General features: G+C 52.1%; 1 protein-coding gene across 1 annotated transcript in view; it reads right to left on the reverse strand.

Moving 5' to 3' along the window:
• Positions 1-15,146, reverse strand: part of LOC144341373 (uncharacterized) — a 53,296-nt gene that overhangs the window by 10,036 nt on the left and 28,114 nt on the right. Inside the window, exons 4-7 of the mRNA XM_078004587.1 lie at positions 11,270-11,448; positions 8,456-8,571; positions 4,512-4,546; positions 724-849 (exon numbers count right to left, since the gene is read on the reverse strand). The gene's annotated coding sequence lies outside the window, so the exon portion shown is untranslated. The remainder of the gene's footprint in view (positions 1-723; positions 850-4,511; positions 4,547-8,455; positions 8,572-11,269; positions 11,449-15,146) is intronic.

Here is a 15,146-nt window from a genome sequence, read left to right on the forward strand (position 1 = left end):
TTAGATTATTAATAGAGAGAGAAATTATATATTTTTTAAAAACCAGAAAGAAATTGGAGCTGAAAAGTACATAACTGAAACAAAAAGTTCATTAGAAGAGTTCAACAGACTTGAGCAAGCAGAAGAAAGCAGAAGACAGTGACACGCGGTATGGACAGACCTCGGCAATTCAGTATTAAGCGAAAAAAGTGATTCCCCAAAGAGTCCAGATATTACATACATACAACGTCCTTTCTGTTAAAAAGAAAAAAAAGAAAAAGTTACCAATGTATTGCATGTATGTACTCTTTAGGAATATACATCTATATCTATATAGATATCTAAGGAACAAAATTTAAAGGACAGCAAGAGAATGAAGAACATGAGCGGGGTGCAAGGACTTGGAACGGGGGCCCTGACAGAAGACAAAGACGATGTCAGACTCTGCTTTTGTTTTTGGTGCTTCCTCCATCATCATAAATAAACAAAATACAGAGTCAGTGAAGGAAGCACGTCACTCAGATCAAGGATGCATCAGTGTTCCTACCCAGGATTGGGATTAGTGTGACTCTGGGCACCTGGAATCCAAAACAAGGGGAAAGAGGCAACCACCATTCGCTACGCCAGACGCTGGCAGTGACGTTCACAACTCCAGGAGCTCACACATGACCTTCTTGGGAAGCGATACGAATATCCCTCATATCCTTGTGAGGAATAGGGGCTCGGAGTGGATTAAAAACTTACGAGGTTACAGAACCAGCAGCATCTCCACACTGGCCTAGAACCCAGGTCTGTCTGATGCCAAAGTCCAAATGCAGGTTATGGTGCCAATTAGCTCCTGATCGCTCTGCTAAGAGGAGCTTTGGATTCCTGCAAAGAGTGAGAGAGGGGGGCCTGGGATGCCTCTGGGGGATATCAGAGCAGCAGGATCAGACGCAGGTCCTGGACTGAGCCTGCAGCTAAGAGAAGCAGCTCACAGGCCGGGTCTGGGGGTGCAGGCCAGTCCCCATCAGACTCTCCGTGATTGTGGCCACTGAAGTTAAGGGCCAGGGTGTGACCTTCCATGGTCAGAATGGGGCTCTCCTAAGTGGAGTGAAAGACAAACCTTAGATCTTCAGGTGGGTCCTTCTGAATCTCTGGGGCCACAGAAGGAAAACTGGGCACTGCAGCCTGATGGGGATGGGAGGGGTCAAGTTGTGCAGCCTCCCTCTCGCTGCGCAGCCTCTTGGGAGCGAGCGCGTGGGACGTCTGCGAGGACCTGCGCCCTTAGCCTTACACCCTTTGCTGGGTGTGTGAGTGCTCAGCTCTCAGTGCAGACGTGGGACGTCTGTGAGGACCTGCGCCCTTAGCCTTACACCCTTTGCTGGGTGTGTGAGTGCTCAGCTCTCAGTGCAGACGCGGGACGTCTGTGAGGACCTGCGCCCTTAGCCTTACACCCTTTGCTGGGTGTGTGAGTGCTCAGCTCTCAGTGCAGACGCGGGACGTCTGTGAGGACCTGCGCCCTTAGCCTTACACCCTTTGCTGGGTGTGTGAGTGCTCAGCTCTCAGTGCACAGAGAGAGCCCGATGGTAGCTGCATCTGCCCTCCTTTCCTCTCCGAGCTCCTCTGCTCTGCCTGAGCTGACCTCTGGGTGTGGGTCCAGACCTGCCCACACATCCTGTGCTGTGTCCTCAGTGCTCCCAGACCTGCCCCACTTGCAGGCTCCCTCACTCAGTTCCCCGTGGACGTCTGCAAGTGTCTCCAACACACTCCCATGCTCCATCGTATTTATTTATTTATGTATTTATGTATTTTGAGACGTAGTCTCACTCTGTCACCCAGGCTGGAGTGCCGTGGCACAATCTTGGCTCACTGCAACCTCCACCTCCTGGGTTCAAGCAATTCTCCTGCCTCAGCCTCCCGAGTAATGGGATTACAGGAGCATGCCACCAAACTCCGCTTTTTTTTTTGAGATGGAGTCTTGCTCTGTCGCCCAGGCTGGAGTGCAGTGGCGCGATCTCGGCTCACTGCAAGCTCCGCCTCCCGGGTTCCCGCCATTCTCCTGCTTCAGCCTCCCGAGTAGCTGGGACTACAGGCGCCCGCCACCACTCCCAGCTAATTTTTTTGTATTTTTAGTATAGACAGGGTTTCACCGTGTTAGCCAGGATGGTCTCAATCTCCTGATCTTGTGATCTGCCGTGTTGGGCTTCCCACATGCTCCATGTTTTGACCATCAGTAGAATGGCCATAATTTAAAAAATAAAGAAAGAACAGATGTTGGCATGGATGTGTTGAAAAGGGAACACTTTTACACTGCTGGTGGGAACGTAAACTAGTATAACTACCATAAAACACAGTATGGAGATTCTGTAAAGAACTAAAGGTAGAACTATCATTTGATCCAATAATCCCACTACTGGCTACCTACCCAGAAGAAAAGAACTTATCTTACGAAAAAGATACTTGCACCCACATGTTTATAGCAGCATAGTTTGCAATTGCAAAAATATGAAAGCAGCCTAAAACAAATCAATGGATAAAGAAAATGTGACATATTCTTGTGATCTGTACATATGTACATACCACGGAATACTACTCAGCCATAGAAAGGAATGAAATAGCGGCACTCACACAACCTGGGTGGAGTTGCGGACCATTATTCTAAGAGAACTAACTCAAGAATGAAAACCCCAACATCATACTGTCTCACTTATAAGTAGGAGCCAAGCTATGAGGATGCAGGCATAAGAATGATGTAATGGTCTTTTGGGACTCAGGGGGAATGGTGGGAGGAGGGTGATGGATAAAAAACTACACATTAGGTACAGTATACACTGCTTAGATGGTGGGTGCACCAAAATCTCAGAAATCAACACTAAAACGCCTGTAATCCCAGCACTTTGGGAGGCCGAGGCGGGCGGATCACAAGGTCAGGAGATCAAGACCACGGTGAAACCCCGTCTCTACTAAAAATACAAATAATTAGCCGGGCGCGGTTGTGGGCGCCTGTAGTCCCAGCTACTCGGGAGGCTGAGGCAGGAGAATGGCGTGAACCCGGGAGGCGGAGCTTGCAGTGAGCCGAGATCGCGCCACTGCACTCCAGCCTGGGTGACAGAGCGAGTCTCCGTCTCAAAAAAAAAAAAAAAAAAAAAAAAAAAGAAATCAACACTAAAAATCTTTGCCATGCAACCAAACACCTTGTTCCCCCCAAAGTTCATTGAAATAAAATAAAAATAAAAAGTATAACTAGGCTGGGCGCGGTGGCTCACATCTGTAATCCCAGCACTTTGGGAGGCCGAAGCGGGCAGATCACAAGGTCACGAAATCGAGACCATGCTGACTAACATGGTGAAATCTGTCTGTACTAAAAATACAAAAAATAAACAATTACCCGGGTGTGGTGGTGGGCGCCTGTACTCCCAGCTACTCGGGAGCCTGAGGCAGGAGAATGGCGTGAACCCAGGAGGTGCAGCTTGCAGTGAGCCGAGTTTGCACAACTGCACTCCACCATGGGCAACAGAGTGAGACTCCATCCCAAAAAATAAAAATAAAAAAATTATAACTACATAAGCAAAGAGTATTGGAGGATATTTGTATAACCCTAGAGTAATTAAGGCTTTTTAAAGCAAGACAAAAGGAAAGGAAATGTTGTCATATTTGGCTTCGGAAAAGTTCACAACCTCTACACTGTGCAAGATCCCATAGGGTTCCTAATATGCAAAGAGTCACTATGTTTGATAATCCAAATAACCCAACTGGTAATTCACACCAGAAATGTTAATTCACACCGGAAAATTTGTAAAATGGTCAAAACATGAAGAAATCTTCAGTCCTAATGGTAGTAAGGAAATGCATATTAAAATATTACATATTTTCTTTGAATAAAACTAAACATATTGTTAGTATCTCACGCCGAAAAGAGTGACAGGGTTGAATGAAGTGTGAACTGCTCCACCCTTTTGGGGAAGTCATCAGGAAGAGTCTGTGAAGACGGAAAATGCACATGCCCTTTGACTCTTAGCCTCCAAAATAAAACGACCTGCACTGCACAACACTGGCTCAAAGACGCTTCCTGAAACCCTGTTTGTGAAGCCAACCCTGGCCCTGATGGGTGGGGCTCCAGGGTCAAGGCGCCCCCAGAGCTCCCATTTACTTACCACTTTGACTCAGGAACGGGTTGGACTCTCAGAGCTTACAATTTACACGAAACACTATTAGAGATCATCAGAAATACATTCAGACTCACAACTACACATGTGTTCATGGAGAGATGTAGAAATAAATAAGGGGGTCTTATTCTTGTGCTTTAGTTTAGATGTTAGTTATGAAGAAGGGAGTGAAGAATGTAGTTTCTGCAAGTAAAACAAGCACATCGAGATAGATGATTTGGTATAATTTAACAAAGTTAAACAAAACTATTTTATCTTCTACTGCATCATCCCATGATGCCAAAATGTCTCATCATAGGTGAATTATTTTCCAGTCATTTGAGTTAAGAAAAGAATACAGCTATTCTTCAGTGACCAAGCAACTGCAGGAAGCTGGCAACTTACCCCTGTGCAGATGAGCCCAGGGCGCCATCTCCTTGCTGTGGGGTAAACGAAAATTCGTAACATGAAAAAAGAAGTTATTGACATGCAGCTGATTCTTACATAAAAGTCAAGTCTATTATTAGTGGGTTTTGAGGAACGGTACCTGGAGTTCTCTTGGGTCCTGAGTTCAGGTCTCAGAACCACTTACGTGTACACGCATTTTCATTTCTCTGGTGAGAAACTGGGAGTGGGATTCCGGTCATAGACATTTATCTTTTAAAGAAATACCAAACTACCTTCCAAAGTGGTAGCACTTTACACCCTCATTTAACTCCCACTAGCAATGCAGGAGACTTGCAATTTCTCTACAGCTTCACTGACCCTTAGTGGTGTCTGTCTTTTTTTTTTTTTTTTTTTTTTTTTTTTGAGACGGAGTCTCGCTCTGCCGCCCAGGCTGGAGTGCAGTGGCCGGATCTCAGCTCACTGCAAGCTCCGCCTCCCGGGTTCACGCCATTCTCCTGCCTCAGCTTCCCGAGTAGCTGGGACTACAGGCGCCCGCCACCGCGCCCGGCTAGTTTTTTGTATTTTTTAGTAGAGACAGGGTTTCACCGTGTTAGCCAGGATGGTCTTGATCTCCTGACCTCTTGATCTGCCCGTCTCGGCCTCCCAAAGTGCTGGGATTACAGGCTTGAGCCACCGCGCCCGGCCGGTGTCTGTCTTTTTGATGACAGGCATTCTCCTGGGTGTGTGGTAGTATCTGGTTGTGGTTTTAATTTGCAGCTGCCTGATGTAGAACGATGTTGACATTTTTTTCCATGTGCTTATGTGGCATCCATATATCTATGTATCTACCTTGGTAAGGAGTTTGTTCAAATCTTTTGCCCATTTTATGTATGTATGTATGTATTTTTATTTATTTTTGTAGAGATGCCCAGGCTGGTCTTGAACTTCTGGCCTCAAGCAATCCTCTTGCTTGGCCTCCCACAGCAGTGAGATTATAGGAGCTTCCCATTGTGCCCTGCTCTCTTGCTCATTTGAAAAACTGGGTTTCTTGTTTGTTTGTGTGTTTTTGTTTGTTTTTTACAATTGCACTTTGAAAGCTCTTTGTGTCTTTGTATATTCCGGACATCAGTCTAAGACCTGAAAATAGTTTGTTTGCCTGTGGCTTGCACAGGAACGAACACCTTGCTGTATTGTGCTTTGCTTTACCGCACTTCACAGATGCTGTTTTTGTTGTTGTTGTTGTTGTTGCTGTTTTTACAAATTGAGGGTTTGTGGCAACCCTGGTCAAGCAAGTCTATCGGCACCATTTTCCCCGCACCATGTGCTCACTTTGAGTGTCGGTGTAAGCAGCTTTCAGCAATAAAGCACTTTTAATTCAGACACATAGTTTTTAGACATAATGCTGTTGCACACGTGTCATGTAAACATAGCTTTTATACGCACTGGGAAACCAGAAGTTCACGTGACTTGTTTTACTGAGAAGTTCACTTTATTGTGGTTTTCTACAACCAAACCTGCAATCTCTCTCATGTGTGCCTGTATTTTTATTTTCTTAATGGTGACTTTTGAAAAGCAAATATTTTCCAATTTGGTAAAGTCCAAACTATGATTTTTTTCTTTAATAGGCAATGATTTTGGTGTCATATCAAAGAAAAGCTTTGTCTCACTAAAGATCACAGAGATTTCATTCTATGCTTGCTTCTAGAAGTGCTCTATGTTCAGCTTTTAAGTTTAGGTGTCAGATGGATTTGGACTAATTTTTGTGTGGGGAATGAAGTGGTCCTGGGTAATCTTTGTACAGGTATGAAGAACTCAAATCATTCCTTTTTCTTTTCCATGTGGATATCCAATTGTTAACAGTACCACTTGTTGAACTATAATTTCTCCCCATTTAATTATTTTAGTACAATTATTTAAAGTCAATTGACCATAAATGAAAGGTTTAACTTTGGACCTTTCTTCTGGTCCATTTCTCCACATCTGTCTCTACATCAGTGCCACACTGTTTTTATTACTGTAGCTTTATGTCTCTCTCTATGTCAGCGCCACACTGTCTTTAGTGCTACAGCTTTATAGCAAAATTTAAAGTCTCATTGCCTAAGTTCTCTAATTTTATTTTTTCTCAAAATTGTTTTTGCTTGTATAGTAGTCTAGGTCTTTTGAATTTGCATATACATTCTACGACCACTTTGTCATCTCTGCTAAATCAGAAGCCTGCTGGGGTTCAGCAGGGATTGTGGTAAATCTGTAGATCAGGTTTGGAGAAAATTGCTCTTTCAATAGTATTTTTTTCCAATCTATGAATGCTGTATACCTTTTCACTCAATAGAGTATCTCGACTTCTCTCAGTCATGGTGTGTAGCTTTCAGTGTATATATCTGCACAAGATTTGTCGAATCTATTCCTTTTTATAAGATTGTGAAAGGAAGTTTTAAAAATATAACCCAGATTTTTCATTGCTGGTGGATAGAGATGTGTGAGGATGTATTTTAATATATGCCCCACATCCTTGTTAAGCGATTTTATTATCTTAACTGGGTCTTAAAACATACTTTTAGGATTTTGTTGCCTGCAAATAAACAGTTTTACTTCGTATTCTGTGTGCCTTCATTTTCCCTGCTGCGTTGGGCTGGCCAGAATGTTCCGGCAACGTCAGAAGTAGGAGGAGGGGGCGTCATCGCCTGTGCCCAGCCTCAGAGAGAGGGTCACCAGCCTTTCACCAGGAAATGTCATGTCAGGTACACGGGGTGCTTTCCTGTCATTCCTAGGTCACTGAGATTTGTTAAAAATCATGAATGGGAACTTGCTGGTAACAAACTCTTTTCTGCATTGATTGGCTTGATCACATGGTCACTGTTCTCTATTGGACGAACGTGCTGAGCTGTAGTAATTGATTTCTAGGCCTTAAGCCACTGCTTACCCCGGAGCGATATCACTTGGCCACAGTGCATGGTCCTGCCCGGTGCTGCTGGATTTGGTTTGCCAAGGTCTTATCAGTGGTCTTTGACTGTGTCTCCTGAATGTATTGGCTTACGAACGCCTGGCTTTGGTGTCAGGTTGATGGTGGCATTGCTGAATGAGTTGGGAAGTGTTGCTTCCTTCTCTGTTTTCTGAAAGAGTCTGTGTGTAGTTGGTATTATATTTTTTTCTTAAAATCTCTGCTAGAATTCATGCATGAAGATTTCAGGGCCTGGGATTTTTCTTCACTGGGAGATTTTAAATTAGTAGTTCAGTCTCTCGGCAGCTCTATGTCTGTTGAGATTTTCTGTGTCTTCTTTAGTTATAATAATTCATGTCACTTAACTAGAAAGGGAACTAACTTCCTTAAGTTAAAAAGCGTGTTTCAGGCCAGGTACAGTAGCTCATGCCTGTAATCCCAGCACATTCGGAGACCAAGGCGGGCGGATCACCTGAGGCCAGAAGTTTGAGACCAGCATGGCATGTCAAAATCACGTCTCTACTAAAAATACAAAAATTTGCCACGCATAGTGGCACACATCTGCCATCCCAGCTACTTGGGAGGCTGAGGCAGGCAAATTATTTGAACCCAGGAGGTGTAGGCTGCAGTGAGCCGAGATTTCACTACTTCACTCCATCCTGGGCAACAGAGCGAGACTCTGTCTAAAAAAAAAAAAAAAAAGATGCAAAAAGCACATTTCAACCTTAGAAGAGTTAGATGATGTATAATGAAGTATAGAAATGTTTAGGAGACCCAGTTCCATTACTCTCTTTGCACTAGGAAGTCATTGGTGCATTTCCGGTATTTAAGTTCACAAAGACACACAGACACACCCATGCACATAGCCTCACACACAGACACACACACACTACACACACTCACAGCAGTGTCCACAGGCTGCACCAGCCCTGAAGCAAAGGAGCATGGCTGAGAGGTCCCAACCACAGAGTGACCTTAGACATTGTCCCAGGCCTGAGACATGGAACAGAGACACAAGCAGTACCTGGAGAAATCCTTCCTCCCTTTGCGTGCATGGATCTTTCCTCGCCGCTTGGTGTTTTGAACTCTCTTCTTTGCGGGTCTTAATGAGATACTCAAAGGTGGTCAGCTTCTTGGCCTCTGGAAAGAGGAAAGGAGGAACAGGACAAGTTACCAGCCCTGCAGCTTTGCGCAGCGCCCACAGGACAGTTCAGAAAGGCAGCCAGCGCCACTGACCCAGCCCCTGCGCAGGGAGCGGTGCTCCGCCCACCACGCAGGCCCTGTGAGGCCAGGATGGGTGCAGGCGCCTCGTGGGTCCAGCTCCACAGCTAGCTGATGGTCAGCAAGAGAGCTCTGCAGCTGTGACTTGGGGACCGGCACCGCTCCACACCCCCCTGCCCACCAAGGCCTCACTGAGCTGCACGTCAGTGGTGTCAGAAGAGAAGCTGCCTCTCACAGACCTGGGTCCCCCATACCATGCAGCCTGAGAGGTTGCTCCAGATCCCCTGGGAACACTGGCGGGGGTCAGAGGCCAGCTCAGGCGGGGCCGCTCTGTCTGAGGGTCCGGGTGGCCTGCGGGATTCCTCACATCTGGACACGGGGTGGGGCACACCTTGGGGGATTCACAGAGACCCCGAAGTCGGAGGATGACAGTGTGGCGGCCACCCCGAGGTGCTGGCTAGCGGGTCCTGGGACCACACACTGCTGCGGGCGCTCAGAGCCCCAGGCCCAGGAGGTGAACACGAGTGCCGTCAGTGCCACTCAGCACAGCCTCTGATGGGGCCGAGACAGGTCATATCCCTGCAGCCCTGCACAGAGCCCACCTCAGCAGGCCAACCAGAGCCCCATCCACCCGGCCTGCACTGCAGGCAGCAAAGCAGCGCATCGAAGCAAAGGAAAACCTGAGACACCTGTTTATCTAAAAGACTCGTCTTAATAAACGTTAATAAAATGGACTCTACACCTATTTCAGCCACGAGCTTCCGGGGAGGTGCCAAAATCTCCATGCTTCTTTCCCTAAGCACCAACACCGTGAGAGCTGATGTCTCGTGACTATTTCTGGAGACTGGGGCAGCCGCCCAGAGGCCTATTTGCAGTGAGGAGCAGATGGCGGTGGGTGCCCTATGGAGTTGCCTGCAGCCAGCCCAGCCTGTCCCTGCAGTGTTTTGGGTGTTAGGCCCTGGCCGGGCCTTGAGCTGCTTCACATGGCTCAGGCTAGTCCTCCACGCCCCCCAGAACCTGTCGTGGTTTGAGCACACGAACTTGTGCTTGTTTATATTCAAGTTAAAATATATGTTCTTTTGCCCAGGTTTGCACAAATACCATCAAAACCAGATTTTCAGCGTGCCCTGTGGCTGCCAGAGGCCCGCTTGGTGCGAGTGAGCTCTGTGGGAAAGTTAACCTGAGCGTCATGGTGAGGTTGAGGGCAGGGAAGCCGCAAAACCTCCCAGGCGGGCCCAGGGTCTCCAGCATGGCCGGGGCTCCCTGGCCGGCCGGGCAATGTGGGGAAGGCTGTGCTTCCCTGACCTCATCAAGCAGGTTTTCTCTACAATCTACTGTGAATGTGGCTCCCATCCATCTCTGGAAGGCAGCCCCACATCACTCACCTGCTCAGGGAATTGTGCCCTCACCACGAGCCCTGAGGACTCTCCAAGGTCCATCCTCCAGCTTCAAAATGAAGTCTGAGTGGCCAGCTGCTTCTGACACAGCTCCCCATGGCCCCCCACCCGACACCTGCCCCCAGATGAACAGAACACACATGCAGGCCAGGCTGCACCTCCAGGAGCCTGCACAGGAGACTGGCGACCTTGCCCCAAGGACCACCCTCCACAGCTGCCTCAGCCTCACGGAGTGGGAGACAGATGGCCTCTCAGGCCTCTGGAGGAGACACAGCGACGACCAGGCGGGTGGTCCCAGCCCTCCTTCCTGGTGTCCTGGTTCCTGACGCCGCCAGTGCACTCTCCTGCCAGCGCTGAGCCTGGGAGCCTGGCCTGGATGTGGCCGCGCAGTGCGGAGGACGTGGCAAGGCCTTCCATGCCCAGCCTGGGTTTCCAAAGCAGCAGCCCCTCCAGGCAGCCTACATGCCCTACCCTGCCCCCAGTCCTCCTGGGCTTGAGCCCACTTGTGGGGAGTAAAGACCCCTCATCTTCATCCCACTGTCTGGACAGGACATGGGGATGGACAGGAGCCCATGTCTGTGGTGGGTGCGGACGCCGGAGCGTAGACCACCCCCCAGCCTTCCTGCACCAGCCTCACTCTGGGCAATGGCCCTGGAGGAGGCCGCACCTGCCCTATGGTTCCAGGACTTGAGGCTGGGGGCTTGGATCCCACCTGTGCCTATAGGACCTCCCTTGCAGCCGAAAGCAGCCCTGTAGCCACCCCCTAGGCCATCACGGATGCCTCCAGGGTCCCTGGAGACACTGGAACCCTTCCCTCCCTCTTTCCCTGGGGCTTGCCTTGAAAACCCCCAAGAAAGACAGCGCTCTCTTGCCCTGGGATCACAGGGGAGGGACCTCGTGCACGAAATCCACTGAGGATCAAACATGCCTGAGTGCCACCGCGTTCCGTTCCAGGGGAGCAGCGGGTCACCTGCAGGTGACAGACACAGCCCTCCAGCCTCAGCCCTGCCTGCAGAGGAGTTGGGGCGGCCTGGCACTGCGTCCCCTTCACAGCGCGATGAGGGGCTATCCACCCGCAGCCACAGGGCCGGTCCCTGGAAGCTCCATTAGCGTCAGCTGTGGCCATGGCAGGGGCCCTGTGGGGCCAGCAGTGACCTAAGCCCCTGGGCCCCTGGAGGTAACCCTGACAGCGCGGGGCCTCGGCGAGGGTGGGCACTCACACGGTGACCTTGCACAGGTGGCAGAACTGGTTCTGGATCACGTGTGCGTGTTTCGATCTGTCGAAGATCGGCATGGGCTGAGAGTAGTTCTTCATGAGTCTGACATTGAAGTCGGCCGGGTCGATGCAGGAGGCAATCAGGTGGACGATGAGGTAGAAGAAGAAGATCCTCCCGGTCACCTGACACGTCAAGGAAGAACCTGGCCCAGGGCCTCGTTGGCCTGGTCAGCCTGGCACGAGGCGTCTCCATGAGGCCCAAGGGCCCAGGGGAGGTGAGGCCACCAGTCAGCCCTACTCACCCAGCCCTACTCGCCCAGCCCTACACACCCAGCCCTGCACACTGGAGCCTAGCTCAACCAGGCTTGGCCCTGCTCACCCAGCCCTGCACACATGGCCCTGTACACCTAGGCCTGCAGAGCTGAGCCCTGCACACCCAGCTCTGCTCACATGGCCCTGCAAACCCTGTGCTGCACACACAGCCCTGCTCACCCAGGCCTAGTGGAGACAAGGCCACCCATCAGCCCTGCACACTTGGCCCTGCACACCCAGTCCTGCCCACTCAGCCCTGTTTACCCAGCGCCACACACACAGCCCTGCTCACCCAGACCCAGAGGATACAAGGCCACCCATCAGTGCTGCTCACCTGGCCCTGCTCACCTGGCCCTGCTCACCCGGCCCTGCACACCCAGTCCTGCCCACTTGGCCTGTTTACCCAGCGGTGCACACACAGCCCTGCTTACCCAGGCCCAGAGGAGACAAGGCCACCAATTAGCCCTGCACACACAGCCCTGTGCCAGGCGGGGACCGGGATGGCTGCCCCCATGCCCTTTTTGTTCATCCCTGTTGGACACAGGGCAAATCCCCTACAGAATGCACCGCACCCCCAGAGGCTCAGCCAGCCCAGCCAAGCACAGTCACCCCAAAGCCCTTTACACCGTGAGGGATAGAGCAGGGCCGCAGGAGGGACGCCCAGATGTAAACACAGCCAGATGCAGCCCCAAAGGCCGTGGGGAACCTGGTTCTTTCATACCAGAGACCCGCGAGCACTGGGGGAGAAGCACAGCCTCAGACAGCAGGAGGGGGGAGGAGGCAGGGAGCTGCACAATCTACCCGCTCCCTCTAGACCCCAGACGGTCGCTCAGTGACCCTCTCCCCGAGACTCGCTCAGGGAAGCCCCCACTAGACTCGCTCATGGACCCCAGACTCACTCAAGGACCCCAGACTCACCTGGGCCTCTGTCTCCGAGCCTGGCTGTGGGGCCACTGGGGAGAGGGTCCTTGTCCCCTGGAGCCAGGAGAAGCTGGGCTCCCCATGACCGGGACATCAGCTCCCGCCCTCAGATCCTGGCTCCCTCCTCCTTTCACCCTGGGACCAACACAGACTCCCCATGGCAACCAAACAGAAGGGGTGGAGCGCGGGGCCCTCCCGTCACCCTGCCTGGCCCCTGGACCGCCTTCTAGCCAGGAGTTCAGGGTTGACAGCTGTCTCCGTGGGGCGGCCCAGAGGCCCTCACCGTGTGGCCTAAGCTTGGCATGGAAACCCAGGCTGCCGACCTGCGGGGCACAGCGCTGTCCTCCTTGGCACAGGGGCGAGGAGGGAGGTGCTGACCTTGTGCAAAAGGCTGCGCAGGGAGTTTAGCAGAAGGCTGCCAGCAGGGCGGGTCTGGCGCCAGGTCAGGGGGCTGCTGTTCCTTCAGACAGAGCCCCTCTCTGGAGCCCCCTCAGGCAACGTTGGGACAGCTTCGCTGCTGCTGGGCTCACACTCCGCCTTGTCCTGGCACCACCCTGGGGCATGGGGTCAGGGTTTTTATGCAGCAGCCCTTCCCTGACGAGGGCCCCGTAAGAAACGTGCTGTAATGCATGGGAAGCCTGAGTGTGAAGCTGGTTCCGACCGAAACGCAGACACAGGTGCCGAAGCCCTCAGCAGGACACGGCACACACCCTGCATCTTCCAGGCCCCCCGCGGCCCCGGCCCCGGGTGCTTGTGAGCATGAGCTGAGGAGGCGGCTCTGTGGTGCAGACATGGCTGCAAGGAGGACAGGACAGAATGATCTGGATGCCAAGGGGATGGGACTAGGGAGCTGCTGCCCAGGCGGGGGTGCGGTGGGAGTTGGACAGTGCGGCTGGAGGCCAGCCAGGCTCTGGGGAACTCACATGGGGGCCAGGACTGATCAGATCAGTGGCCACTCTGATCCCACCATGCCAGAGGAGAGGCCTGCAGGGGCCCCGCCAAACGGGAGTGGACTGAGGCTGCAGGGCTTACTGTCCAGCTGGTGACACCGACGTGACGAGGCTGCATCCCGGCTGCTGTCTCGTGCACCCGCTCCCTGCAGGCTGAGCTGGGGACGCTGCACTATTTACGTGGTTGCCAGGGCAACGGAGAGCGCATCTGGAGCCTTGGGATGCTCTCAGTGGCCGCTGAGGACAATGAGACCAGGCAGGAAGCTGCACCGTGGCCCAGGAGAAGCCCCTTCCTCTGCAGAGCTGGAGCAGCTCTTCCCTCGCTGGAAACTGCTGGGCAGGGAGGGCGGGGCCAGGCAGGGCCAGGCAGGGCCTCTGCCCGGGCAGCAGGTGAAGCTCAGGCTGAGGACGCCCACCCAGGCCCTTGGTCGCCACATCCAACTGCAGCCTCACATTCTCCAGGCTTTGCACACAGAAGCCCACTGCCAGGGAGACGGTGCTGCTGCAGGGGGCCACCAGGAGACAGCCTGGAGATGGTGTGGCCCTAACCAGGACCCTTGACTTCCATGTGGAGGAGCTCAGGGCTGTCCTGAGCCTGAACCTGCCAGGCAAACCCGTGGCGCTCCCGAGCCAGTCCCCAAACCTGCAGGCGCCGAGGCCGGGCGGTCCCCCTGAAGGCATCCACCCAGAAACAAGGGTTCAGCTGGCAAAGGACACCCCCGCTAAGATTCCAGGGCAGTGTCTCCCCCTGGACAGCTCCCTGGACTCAAAGCTTTTCCCATGAGAACCAGGTTGAAGCAAATCTTTCACTGCACACTACGGTGCCCTGCTGTCCATCGGCCGCACTTCGGCCAGAGAGGGCCGCGCTCTGCAAGAGGATGTCCTCCTGGGACATCCATCACCCACAGGAATGATGCTGGTGACCTTAAGTTGGCTACGTTTTGCCCAGACTGACCCAGCTGGCCACTCTGCCCATCACCCACCCCCGCGGGTGACCCTTCCTGAGCTGGCAAGAGCCCCAGGATAGGAGACACTGGGTACTGTATTCTCAATTTTCTCTGCTTCTACTTTCACATTTAATTTTATCCTGGTAGTGCTTTATGTTCCAACGAGCAATAAACAGTAAAAGAAGTAGAGTAAGTGTCTCCCTTTCACCACGCAAACCGCCTGCCCTCTGGAAGTTTCGGTCTCAAGCTGTCATGAGAACCTAGCTATGTCGGAATCTCCCCTAGCAACAATCTGTATTTTGTAAACAAACAGTGCCGCAGCACCAGCCCAGGACACACGCCCTGTGCCCTTTGTAACACTGCTAACCTTTTCCCCGCCCTGTTCTGCAGGCAGGAAAAGAGAGGAGGCGGAGAGTGAGCCCACAGCCCCTGATCCTGGGGCCCAGCGCAGTCCCCGTCACGTCTTGTCACCTTATCAGTCCCTGCGGGGCTCAGAGCTGACACGTGCTGCTGAAGGCACAGCGCCGCTCTGTGCTGGTGAATCTTCCCGCGCGGCCGCCAAGCTCGTGCTGCCCTGGGCCACAGCACAGGACTTTGCTGGGAAGAGATTTCTCCAGATTAAACAGAGTTACACAGATTCCAATCCCTTCCACACACCAGGCCCTATGGACGTGGCGGCAGCGGAGTCTGTTTCCCTCTGCAGAAGAACAGATGCGGCCACGTGTGCCCTGAGGCACGCTCTGGAAGGGCT

Source organism: Macaca mulatta, chromosome 6, assembly GCF_049350105.2.
Source record: "Macaca mulatta isolate MMU2019108-1 chromosome 6, T2T-MMU8v2.0, whole genome shotgun sequence".
NCBI lineage: Eukaryota > Metazoa > Chordata > Mammalia > Primates > Cercopithecidae > Macaca > Macaca mulatta.